This window comes from Hemicordylus capensis, chromosome 4 (genome assembly GCF_027244095.1).
Source record: "Hemicordylus capensis ecotype Gifberg chromosome 4, rHemCap1.1.pri, whole genome shotgun sequence".
NCBI classification, from domain to species: Eukaryota; Metazoa; Chordata; class Lepidosauria; order Squamata; family Cordylidae; genus Hemicordylus; species Hemicordylus capensis.
Window position 1 is genome coordinate 75,828,398 of NC_069660.1, and position 13,180 is coordinate 75,841,577.

Below are 13,180 nucleotides of genomic sequence, written 5' to 3' on the forward strand. Positions count from 1 at the left end.
TGCTCATTAAAGAAACCTCTTATCTTGCCTGTGGGCTCCCCAGAAGCATCTGGTGGGCCACTCTTTGAAACAGGACACTGGACTAGATAGACCTTGGGCCTGATCTAGCAGGGCTGTTCTTATGTTCTTCTAGCCACTAATTAAGTGTTATTCACTTTATATCATTTTTATTTGTTTTATTTTTGTGAGCTGCCCCAAGCGGTATTGGAGTGGAGAGGCAGGATATAAATACTTAAATTGAATTAATTAAAAGCCATTGAGTAAGCACACGAGCAACATAAATAGATGACTGCCTAATAACAAGCAATCAAGTTTGCCATCAATAACAAGCAATCAAGATGGTCATCTCCTCATTTGACACTATACAACAATATGGGAAATACGGGAAGAAAATGGCCTGGAAGAAAATACTTGGAGAGAGATAGGAAATTGGTTGCATTCATTAGATTCATCTCTTTTACCCAGGTGTATCCAAACAATGTGAAGGCCCTGAGCATAAAAATTAGATTAGGGATTTTAGTGAAAGAAGCAGCAGGAACCACTCTAATGCTATATATTTATTTACATTAGGTACTGCTCCACATTATTAGCCGCTGTTTGTGCTCTCTAGTTAGAAAACCTGCAGATTTAGCCTCACATTCCCAGGCTTTCCCGTCAGACCAGAAGCTTCTTTAATGGGCCCGCTGGCCTCTGTTAAATGTACACTTGTGACTGCTAAATGAATTAAGAAATTGCGGTGTAGTTTGCAGCCGCCTCCTTTAATAAAGGAAGAAAGTTGAGCATGGCTTGCACCAATGCTCTAAATTAGAGTAAATGATGAGAGCAAAGTGGTTTTGAAAGGAGGGCACCAGGAGGCAGAAGCAACACAACCAACTTTTTTCTTCTACTTAATGCTCTCATTAAAATCAAAGGCACATTCTCTCACTGAAATAGCACAAAAATGCATCTTCTAATCAGCTGACACAACCCTATGAAGGTTCTGTGTTCTCCCCTTACAACGGCACCCAGTAGAATCCAGATGAAATTTCTCACACTTCAAAGGTCTCCGCTAATCTTAAAAGGGAATATAAACTGCATAAATGAGGGGAGGAGGATTTCTCTACAGATGGGACCAACCACATGAGGCTTTTATGTATGTACAGTCTAGCAACACCCTGTCAGCTAATACTCTGCATTGCTCTGATGATTCAAAGGGGGTGCTTCATAATGCTAAATAATACATACACCACATACCATTCCATTCACCCTCAAGCAGCACTTGTAATTATTACAATTTGCATAACTTGGAAGAATGGATGGAGGACGTTAAGAACGAATAACTAGAAAGGAATGTGGGGAACCAACATAGCAAGAAAGGAAAGGAAAGGAAAGGAAAGGAAAGGAAAGGAAAGGCATGCAATGTTGGAATATTGTTCTCCAACATGTAAGGCTTTTGGTTTTTTGGTACAGAGATGCTGTTCTCACAAGCAGCCTGGGCCAGGCTAGGGCGGCTAGCCTGTGCTAGGCTGTTCGTGTGGAGAGCTGGGATCCACGTGGATCCTGGCACTCCCGCCCAGCCTAACCCCACTTCCTAGCCCGGCTCTTAGCCGAGGTTAAGGGAGCAAGCACTCCCTTAATCCGGCTGCCGGGATTGTGTGTCTCCTCGGGCTGCACGCAACCCCAGGAGAAACAGAGATAGGTGCCTAGAGTGCCCATCTGATGGGAGATCCCATCAATGCACCGTGCACATGGCACAGTGCATTGTGGGATAGCCAGAGGCCAGGATGCATCATTCTGGCCTCCGGAGCTCCACAGCTGTGGTGCAGCATGAACCGTCTGAGAGCACTGTCCATGCTCCCAGCAGCATTCGGTGCATAAGGAGCTTATTTGCCAGGTCCTCCCTAACCCTCTGGAGTGGCCACAGGGTGGGAGAAGCAACTACTACAGCACAGATCTGTAGTACTACCCTGCCAGGTCCAATCCATTGTGTCTGTGTAAAAACATCTCCGCAGGCTCAGTCATCCTGCATCTGGCTACCTCCGTGCCAATGAATAGGAGAGCAGCATCAGATCTGCACGGAAGGTATTACGGTATGATGCACAGAGATGTGAATTGCCCAGCCAACCAGAAATATTTATAAAGTGTACAAATGCATCCCTCATGCTAGCACAACCTTCATCTGCAGATCTACCTGATAAATGCTTTATTTTTGGTCAATTATTATTTCGAACACATCTACATACAAACCCCAACATAGTACACTACGCAAACAGTCCTTTCGACAGCCAGAATTTACAGCCAGGCAAAATAATGAATAGCACATATTAACATCAATGCCTAATGCTGAACAAGTAGGAAAGGAGTTACAATTTGATGGTTTAAGGCTATGTATTTTGTACATTTTGTCACATAGTGATGACAATTTGTGTTTTACAGCTTAGTCCACAAACAGTGACTCATGGTTCACAGCCTTAATGGTTTATATGAAGAATAAAGCTTTAACAAACTCAACACCTCCTATAATCAAATAATTATTACCCGAGTCCATAATTTTCAGCAACTGTAAATATTTAAATTTGCAGAAACAGAATAAAGTATAAACGCCCATAAATAAATGCAAATAAAAACCTGATAGTTGAAACTAAGTTTCTTGACTGTAAAAAAATTAAATAAATAAAAATAAAAAACCCAAACAAAAAGTCTTCCAGCCATAATTTCTCACAGCTTAAGCACACTCAGTGAATACAAATGAAAAAGATGCTTAAAGCTGATCATTTATCAGAGCTCTGAAGAAGTAAATCGATAAAAACAAAAAGCTGAAAAATAAAAATTGATTGATACTATTGGCTGAAATTATACAAAACAAGCATTATGTTGATTGTTACTGCTGCTGTTTAAGATTTCTTGAGGATCAACAGTGCAGTATCACAAGCAGTGCCCAAAGTAGTAGAGCAAACAGTAGATAAAAATAGTGCCATGTCCCCTGTCTTACAGGCATGCACCACGTCAGTCCAGTCTTATGAACAGCAGTGCAATGGACTGGGCACTCACCTCCTCCTCCAGAACACTGCTACAGTCTGTAGCCCAACATCAAAAACAGGTAGGGATGTGCATGAACCAGTTTGGAGGCCCTTTTATGGACCTCCGAACCCACTCAAAGGTCCGGCAGTATAGCCAGTTAAATGGCAGGGGCGTTACTTTTAAGGAGCTGGGAGGGTGCTCTCTTGCTGCCCCGCCATGTTTCCCCCACCGGTGCTGTGCTTAAAAACGGTTCCGCGGGGTGGCAGCATATCTCATTGCCACCCTGGTGCGCGTTGGACCAGAAGTGCCTGGTGCGTTGCGCATGTCACACACGTGCGTGTCATGTGCATATGCGCTCACGTCGCATGCACATGCACCAGACACTTCCGGTCCGACTCGCACCAGAGCGGCAAGGAGGTATTCTGCCACCCTGCGGAACCGATTTTAAGCACAGCACCAGCGGAGGAACACAGTGGTGGTGGTGGTGGTAAGAGCTCCCTTACAACTCCTTAAAGGTAACACACACACCTGCCATCAAACCGGCCATCACCGGTTCCATGCACATCCCTAAAAACAGGTGCTGACCAAGGCTGGCAACTGTTGCAGTAGTGGCCATCCACATTACTGCACCAGAAAGGGCTTCTTCAGCACACTGGCCCCACACAAGGGTACATGCATAGTTCCAGCACAAGGCTGGGCAGCAGGGATCTCTTGTTGGAGAAGGAGTTCCAGGGCATTGACCTTCTGCAGCAACTATGCTAATGACCACTATTTTATTTTTATTTATTTATTATGTATTTATTTATTATTACACTTGTATACTGCCCCAAACCCGTGTCTCTGGGCATTGTGTCACTAGAGGCATTGGGAGTAGAGATAGTTAGTGAGGGTCTCCTTACCTGTCCCTGCTTACCTCTGCTCTATGACCCCTGCTTTGACTCCTCAGGTACTTCCTGTAATGAGTCAGTCCTCTTCCTTTTCTCCGAGAGAGAAGTTAGAAACATCTCCCTCCAGTGGTGTAGCTATAATTGAGGAGATGGGTTCAAAGAATCTTGGCCCCCAGCTCCTGAGGGCCCCCCAGCTCCACCCTTCCATATTTTCTTCATTATCTCCCTTATTCCAAGGGGCCACTACCAGGAAGAGGGGTGAACACAGGCCTCCTTTCCCCTAGCTTCACCTCTGTCTCTCTCTCTTCCCTTACCTATTCATTATGTAGCTGATAGATAGGATTAGATCTTTCCTATCTCAATGTATTTCACCAATAAATCAATTTAGTTTAGATTCTGCAGTGATCTTCATGAGTGTTCCTCAAACAGCTGCAACAACTAAACTCCACACTCTGTAACTGGAGTGGTAGCTTCCTTGACTAAATAATCACAAGCCCCAACATCTCTAACCCTGGTGGGTCAATGTCGAGCTTCCTCCTTCCTGAAGCACTGCAACGATGTGCATCATCAGGTTTTTTTGGTTAAGAGTTTGTTGCCTTCTTAAACTGATTGAAAAGCACACATTCCAAGCCATTTCCTGCCATTTTCTGTGTACACAGAAGCCTGAAATCAGCCCGTCTGCCTCATTTGGAGGAAAGCAGTGCTAAGGGAGGGAGTCTTTCAAGAGTTAAATGGCCAGCGCTGCATTCACAGCACGGCCAGGAACAACTCTCCCTGCCTTAAAGGAACACAGCACTGTCCCCGATCTAGCTCACAAACAAGGCCATGAGGCCCCGTTTGAGAGCCAGACCATGCCTCCGCATCTGACACCAGATGCGGGGGTGTGGCTAACCCCCACATCTGATGTCAGACTAGGGGGCAAGGCTAGCGGGGCCGCGGTGGTGGCCAGACATGGGCCGCCACTGGTCTGGCTCCACTACTGCTCCAATATCCTATGTATACACAAATATGTCCCTAAGGGAAGCACTCTGAAAAAGCAGAAACAAGTCCCTGACCCTCAGAAGTATTCACCCTTTTGCACAGCAGTGTGAGTGCTGGAGAACTGGGGGAGTTTATTTCTACTGTTAGATTTTTATACCATTAGATTTTTTTAAATGCTTGTTTTTCATTAAAACTACTCAAGGTGGTTTACAAAACATTTAAAACAAGAGTAGTACAAGGGTTCCTGGCATGACCCCACAAACCCTCCTCACACATGCTCTTCATTAGCTGAGATGTTGTTGTAAATCTGTTAGCTCAGCTCACCCAACAGGGTTTACAACCCCCTTCAGCACTCCCCCTGTGAGTTAACAGAAAGCTGCAGTGAAGCTACATGAAGGAAAATAAAAGGCTCACAAAGAAAATAGTAAATGAATTAAGTCCCCCTGAACTGAACTAGGTACCCCCCTCTAACAATAACTGAGTAATAACTGGAAAAAAAAACACAGAGCAAAGAATGAAAGAGCAAAGGACACCAGAAACAAGGAATTAATGGAACAAAGAAGGAAAACAAAAACAAGGCAAACTAGAATTCAGAAAAGTAAGGAATTCAGAATAGCACACAGACTGCAGCCAGTGACGTTGCTAACAGCATCTGAGCAATTGACAGACTGCTAAATATATATAGTTCAAGAGAACCAGCAGCCAATCAGGCTTCCCTGAGTCAGCACGTCTGCTTCCTCTCTTGTTATCTCCTGCGCTTGCGTGACTCCCACTGAGCTTGCCTCTTGAGACATTGTCTCAAGACAGGTGAAATCCCAGGCTCCTCCCCATCAGAAATCATGTCTGGCAGCTGTTCCAAATCCTCAGCTCCAGAGTCTGGTCTCCCTGCCAAATCCTGTTGCTGTGCCTCTGAGCCCTCACTAGCAGGCAAATCCTCCTGCTCTGACTCTTCTGAGTCAGAAGTCTGAGCCATGACAGATGTAAGCCACTATCCCTATGAGCCTGAGCTACTCATCTGTACTTGCCCTTGTTCTTGGTGACCTGTCCCTCCTTCTACTTCCCATCACTAAGTTTTTTGTTCAATTATACTGGCTTTTTCGGATGTCTCCCACTTTTCTTTCTCATTGGAATTATTTGTAATTGCACCTTTTATAACTCCTTCTTTAGGAATTCCCAACCATATTGGTCACCTTTCCCTGTTAAGTTTATCTAGCCACTGAATCGTACCTAATGTTTCTCTGACTTTATTAAACGGTTAAAGGTAAAGTGTGTCGTTGAGTCGGTGTCAACTCCTGGCCACCACAGAGCCCTGCGGTTGTCTTTGGGAGAATACAGGAGGGGTTTACCATTGCCTTCTCTGACGCAGTATGAGATGATGCCTTTCAGCATCTTCCTATATTGCTGTTGCCCAATATAGGTGTTTCCCATAGTCTGGGAAACATACCAGTGGGGATTTGAACTGACAACCTCTGGCTTCATAATCAAGTCATTTCCCTGCTACAACATTAGGTGGTTACTTTCCCCCAAGGTTCCCACTACTTTAACCTCATTGAGATCAACTCTTCCCTATTGGTTAGGATCAAGTGCTGAACTGTGCTAGTAGTCAGCACACAGTGACTATAGTGCCACAGCCAGGTTCCTCTTCCTGGAGGAACCCTTTTCTTCTACTTCCAGTTTGGTCATACGTGCCATTCTCCCTCGCCACAAAAGGAAGGAAGCCAATATCTGTTGAGGAAGTCAATCTCTGGAAGCACCTTAGTTATTGTGCCATATAAAGCAGAGAGAACAAGCCACAATTTAATGTTAATGTCTCAAACAAAGAGGATTTGGGGAAGTAAACCAAATATAGCTCAGGAAATTGCTTCATCATTGGTTCTTTAAATCATCATCAGGAGAGCATATGGGGAGTACAGAGTCATCCAATCAAGACATGAGATGAAACACTTAGGGCAATGGGAAAGCAGGGAGTAGCTCAAGCTTATGCCAGCAACTGCTTGGATCTCTGGAGGAAGGTCTGTCTCTTGTTTTCACAACCCTGAAAGTGAATATTGGTAGTCAGAGACCCCCTAAAACAGTACACAAAAACCTCAATGAATACCTTAGGTGCATTTAAGGATCTTTAAATTGTTGCCATTATGCAGAAGCATTAGTCACTATTTCTGCATTATCTTTTAATTAAATTCAAATATTAAGCAGCAATATTTCAGCTGTTTTCATTTATTTTTAATACAGAGTAGTGGGGAAAGCAATTACTCTACATCTCTGATGTGCTAAATTTAATTTTCAAATCATAGCACTTTTTTCCTCCTTCTTTAATTACGAGCACCAAGCCTCCTCTCTCCCTTTAACTCCAGGCCTGTTCCTGCTTCTGTTAATGTCAGTGCTAGATGATCAGATTTTTTAACAATAAATTAAAGGAGAAGGGGATCACGGAAGCATTTGGTTCAACATTTAATAGAGAGAGGGTCGGGAGATTTGTAACTGACAATAGTATTAAGCAATATATCTGGGCTCCTCTTGACAAATGCCTCCTGTACTAGTGTTGAAATGAATCTTCCTCACTGAATCGTTCTCAGAATCTCCCACTTCAGATCTTGAGACTGAATGTCTGTTGGATATTCAATATTTGACCATGCTGATATTTAACATACAGTATATAATATCTTACATTGGATTTGTTATAGGCTTTCAAGTGGACAAGCAAAATGTGCTCAGGAAGTGCTTTTTATTACATTGTCTGGAACCACTTATTGTCTGTGGTTTTAAGTATCCAGTAGTCCCATTAACCTCCTTTTGCAACATTCTGTACTCTTTTGTTTGGTCACAATGCATGTAAAGGCATAAACCTAAAAATGATTTTTGTACCATGCCAACTTAATCAGTTGCAGCTATTACTTTCCTATCTAAAGGACTAAAAGGACTGGAAGAGATTTGTAATGTACTAAATTATGGATGCATCATGAAAAAACAACAACAACAAACTAGAAAGTGCAAAATGTATATATAATGAATGGAAAAAATATTGCCCAGCGGGGGAGGGTTGGGGTGGCGGGAAAGGAAAAATATGCCCTTTCCTTCCTCCTCAAACATCACCAAGGATGAGAGTTTCTTTTTTATTATTATTTTTGTTTACTCAGCCAGACAGGTGTTATTGACTGGTTTGTTTTATCCAGACATCGAGTCCTTCCCAAGGACCTGGGATGGCTGAATTTTGTTATCAATATTGTTTCTGTTATTATTATAGATATCATTGCAGAATATAGGCTGTTCCCAGTAAAGCTGCTTTTTGTAATTGGCTGATGGTGATTTCTGTGGCCCCTATGGTGTTGAGGTGCTCTTCAAGTTGTTTTGGAATTGCACCTACGGTGCCAATTATCACTGGGGTTATTTTAGTCTTTTTCTGCCATAGCCTTTCAATTTCAATTTGTAGATCTTTGTATTTTGTGATTTTTTCTTTTTCTTTTTCTTCTATTCTGCTATCCCCTGGTATTGCTATGTCGATTATTTTAACTTGTTTTTCTTTCTTCTCGACTACAGTTATATCTGGTGTATTGTGTGGCAGATGTTTGTCTTTTTGTAGTCGGAAGTCCCATAATATTTTTACATCTTCATTTTCTACCGCTTTTCAATTTTATGGTCCCACCAATGTTTGGCTACAGGTAGCTTGTATTTTTTGCAGATGTTCCAGTGTATCATCCCTGCTACCTTGTCATGCCTTTGTTTGTAGTCAGTCTGTGCGATCTTTTTACAACAGTTGATTAGGTGGTCCACTGTTTCATCTGCTTCTTTACAAAGGCGGCACTTGCTGTTTGTTGTGGATTTTTCGACTTTTGCTCTTATTGCATTTGTTCTTAGTGCCTGTTGTGCAGCCAGTATTAAACCCTCTGTTTCTTTCTTAAAGTTGCCATTCTTAAGCCATTGCCAGGTCTTGGTGATGTCTGATTTTCCACTTATATTGTGCAAATATTGACCATGCAGTGGCTTATTTTTCCATTTTTCTGCTCAGTTCTTGACTTGTTCTTTCTTGTAGGCCTGCTTTGTTTCATTGGTGTTGAATAGTTTCTCGTTATTGACCATTTGAAGTGCATCTTCTTCACTGTCCCTTATATATTCTTCAAGGACTCTTTTCTCCTCCTCTACTGTTTGATGGACTTGCAGCATTCCTCTTCCACCTGAGCTGTGAGGGAGGTATAGCCTATCGACATCACTGCGGGGGTGCAGAGTATGATTGATGGTCATTATTTTCCTGGTCTTACGATCTAGCATCTCTAGCTCTGCCTGTGTCCAGTCTGTAGTGCATCTGATAACAGGTATAGCCCAGGTGTTTATGGCTTGTATGGTGTTCCCGCCATTGAGTTTGGACTTGAGGATTTTTCTCACTCTCCTGATGTATTCACTTCCAATTTTTCTTTTAACGTCAGTGTGTGCAATGTTATCAGCCTGGAGAATGCCCAAGTATTTGTAAGGTTCTTTCTCTTCCAGGTTCTTGATCTTGCTTCCATTGGGCAGTTCTATTCCTTCTGTTTTTGTTATTTTCCCTCTGTTCATTATTAATGCAGCACACTTGTCTAGTCCAAACTCCATTGCTGTATCGCTACTGAATATACAGACAGTGTTTAGCAGTGATTCGATTTCTGACTGGGACTTATTATTATTATTATATCTTCATGGCATCCCCTATCCAGGTCACTTACTGCAAGGAGCTTGAGTAGGCCACTATCTTCTTCTGCCCTCCATTTTCCTTCCTTCTTTCTTTCTTTTTCAAACCAACCAACATACATTCTGGCTCAAGTGTGCTTAACATTCAGTAGGTCCTGGATGCTTACAGGCTCAGGGAAGCCTACAGAACTATTTTGGTGGTTTTTTGTTTTTGTTTACAAAAAAATGTTCTTTTAATGTAAAAATGCATACATACCTAGGGAGTCTCCCAAGCATGTAGAAATAGCTACTTTATTTTTGAGTGGCACAGTTTCATTTCCAGACTTCTGGGAATCACCTGAGCTCACTATTAGAAGGAATGATGATGACAGTTATGGTTCCATAAAATAGTAAGGAAGCCCCTTATTCCAGAGCAACAGGCTTTACAGGACATACAGGAGTTCCACTCAGTGTGGTAACTGATTTTTCTAAATACATTGGCTCACATACTATGCAGGGCCCGTAGATACAAGAGAGAGGTGTGTGTGCTGCTTGCAAAACATTCCAAAGCTCACCCATGCTGGGCTAGAACTGGAAAAGGTGCACAAGATGACCAGGGTCCTGGAGCACCTTCCTTACAAGGCCAGGCTACAGCATCCAGGGCTCTTTAGTATATATGATATGATCGAGTTGTATAAAATTATTAATGGGAGTGGACAGAGATAAATCTTTCTCATTCTCTCACAACACTGGAACCAGGGGTCACCCCATGAAACTGAAGGTAGGGAAACTTAGTAGGACTGACAAGAGGAAGTGCTTTTTCACACAATGCATAATTAACTTATGGAATTCTCTGCCACAGGATGTGGTGATGGCCATTAACTTGGATGGCTTTAAAAGGGGTTTGGACAAATTCATGGAGGAGAGATTTAGCAATGGCTATTAGTCTGGTGGCTATAGGCCATCTCCAGCATCAGAGGCAAGATGCCGCTAAATACCAGTTGGAGGGAAGCAACGGCAGAAGAGGGAGCGAGCTCTCACACACACACCCACACACACACCTGTGGGCTTCGCAGAGCCATCCGGTGGGCCACTGTGAGAAACAGGATGCTGGACTAGATGGGCCTTAAGCCTGATCCAGCAGGGCTGTTCTTATGTTCATACTGCTGTGGAGGTGGAGCTGCTCTGTGCCCAGTTGAGACTCTATTCACATCATTCCCAGTGGGAGCAATGTCACAACTAGGAGTATGAACAAAACCGGGTTGCTCAGTCCAGATCAGACTCGAACCGGACCGGGCATGTTTGGTTTCGTGCACCCTGAACCACCACCTCCCCCAGTTTGGTTTGGGTTTGGGGGGGTTCACAGGTTTTTAAAAGAAAAAACAGCTCACTACTTCCACTCCAGGGGGCTTCTCCGAGGCCATGAGGGGTCTCTGGAGGTTCCCCTTCCCCCGTCTGCCTCAGTTAATGGCCAAATTGCCTAGTTTGGGCAGTGTTCTGCCTGTTCTGGGCTTACCCTCTGTGGTGGTGGTGGTGGCCATTTTGGAGGCCACCACACATGCCCAATGGGCCTCTGTGTGGCACCAAAATGGCCACTGCCATGGAGGGCAGGCCCAGACTGGGACATTTGGCTATTAATGGAAGTCGGTGGGGGAGGGGGAACCTCCGGAGGACACCCCCCCATGGCCTCGGAGAAGCCCTCCAGAGTGGCAGCGGCAGGTTGTTTTTCTAAAAACAGGCCGGTGGGGGGCGGGTTCGATTTGATATTGAGCCATAGAACCGGACCAGTTCGATGTCGAACAGGTTTGGAATTGAACCTGTTCACAAATCCCTAGTCACAACTGCAATTATGGAATACTTTCTAGGTAAGGACCAGCCATGCCTCCACAGCATCCTTTAGAGTGCTCTCTTGGATCTACCATTCGCTGTGCAGTATGTGAGCCACTGTTGGCAAACTTATTCTGGCAAACCTATTCCCATTTGAATGCAACAGAATGGTGTTTGGCCAGCACCCCCACACTTTTTGTTTCATTTATTTTCCACCCATCCTTTTATTCTAGCTTCTAATGTCTCCTTTAAAAGGCATAATGTTTTTCCTATAATAATTAAACATGTAACGCTCAATCAGCGCTGTGAATTGGCCCTCAAAGCAATGAGGAAAACACCTGAAAATCGGAATGCAGCATACATATCCACAAAGATTCAGAAACTATACACTGAAAATGAAGTTTGGTTAATGTTCCAAGCACAGTTTAAAAGGCAGCCCAGTTATATTTAGGAGCCAGAATACCAATTTCTGGAGTATGGCAATAATTCATACTCGGGCGAAGGAACACACTGAACATAGGAAGTCCCTTCCCCTTGCTACATAGTCAAGATTGCTGCAAGGTGCAAATGCAGACAGATCAAGCGGTGAATCCGCCATGGCATGCCACATCAGGAGGGAGAGATCCTCATGCTCATGCCCTGCATCATGTGCTGGGAGGGATCAGTCAGATGTACTGTCTGAACTAGACCATGTCACAAGAAATCTGTCAGTCTTCAGTTAATTCCTAAAGGCTTTGTATTTGCTGTAACTGAATGAATGTGTCCTAATTAAAATGGGTGAGATATCATGAGAATCCCCTATCAGAGTTGCTGGACCCAAGGATTAGCAAAGAAGGGTCATCTGTGCACATTTGGCAATGACACAGACAAAAAAAAAAGCACTGGGCCAGACACAATGCTAGTGTGTCTCATATAAGAGAGTTGTGTGGTCATGTGATGAAATGATACAATGATGCATGGAGCATCATTTTATGTAAATTAGCTTGGAATACAGTGAAGATATCAGTCACGAGTGGCAGAGGCAGTTAGAGTGTGACAGCTGGGAGTTAGAAGTTAGTGGAGAGAGACGAAGTGGATTTTTGGGTCTGGTGAGAAGCAGTCTCAAAAGGAAATGCTTTAGACTCAAATGGTTTAAAATGGTCTGTGATGAAGACTGGGAATAAGACAGTGAGGCTATTCACAGGAGCGAGCAAAACCGGGCTAAGGGAGCCCAGCCCAGTTTTGCACACTCATGTGAACCACCAGGATTGAAGGGTAAGTGATTGTCTGTGGGGAGACTGAATGAAACTCACTCTCCCCGCAGGAGGATCGTGAGAAGAGCTCCAGTCTGTGACAAAAGTGGGTGAGTAACAGTCTCTGTGGTAAGGACTGGGTTAAAAGGACAGTTCTAGGAAGGAACTGGGCTAAAGTTTTAAGTACTGAGTGAAACACATCCAAGCTCTGTAAAAAGAAACATCAGTACTGTAACCAAGCAAGTTAACAGCCCTACTTAATAGTAGTATACATAAACCTCAGAAAGCATCTTTAATAAAAAGGTATTCTTGTTTTTGTTTGAAACATCTCTGACTGAACTGATTCCTGTCAACAACCTTCCCCACATCTGCAAAGTCACAGTACCAGGGCGCTTTCCAGATTAGCTGCTCAACAGCAAATCGCTTGCAAAATGTAAACAGCAGGGGGAGCAGTCTCGCAAAAACTAACAACTAAAAAAACCAGCAACTTCTGTACGCCGGATATATGATGTCATAGCACTATATCGCAGCAATGTCATAGCACTATATCACAGCAATTAAATTCAAAACAAGGCATTGGAATTATGAACTGTACCCTGCTGTCAGCGTAGGGAC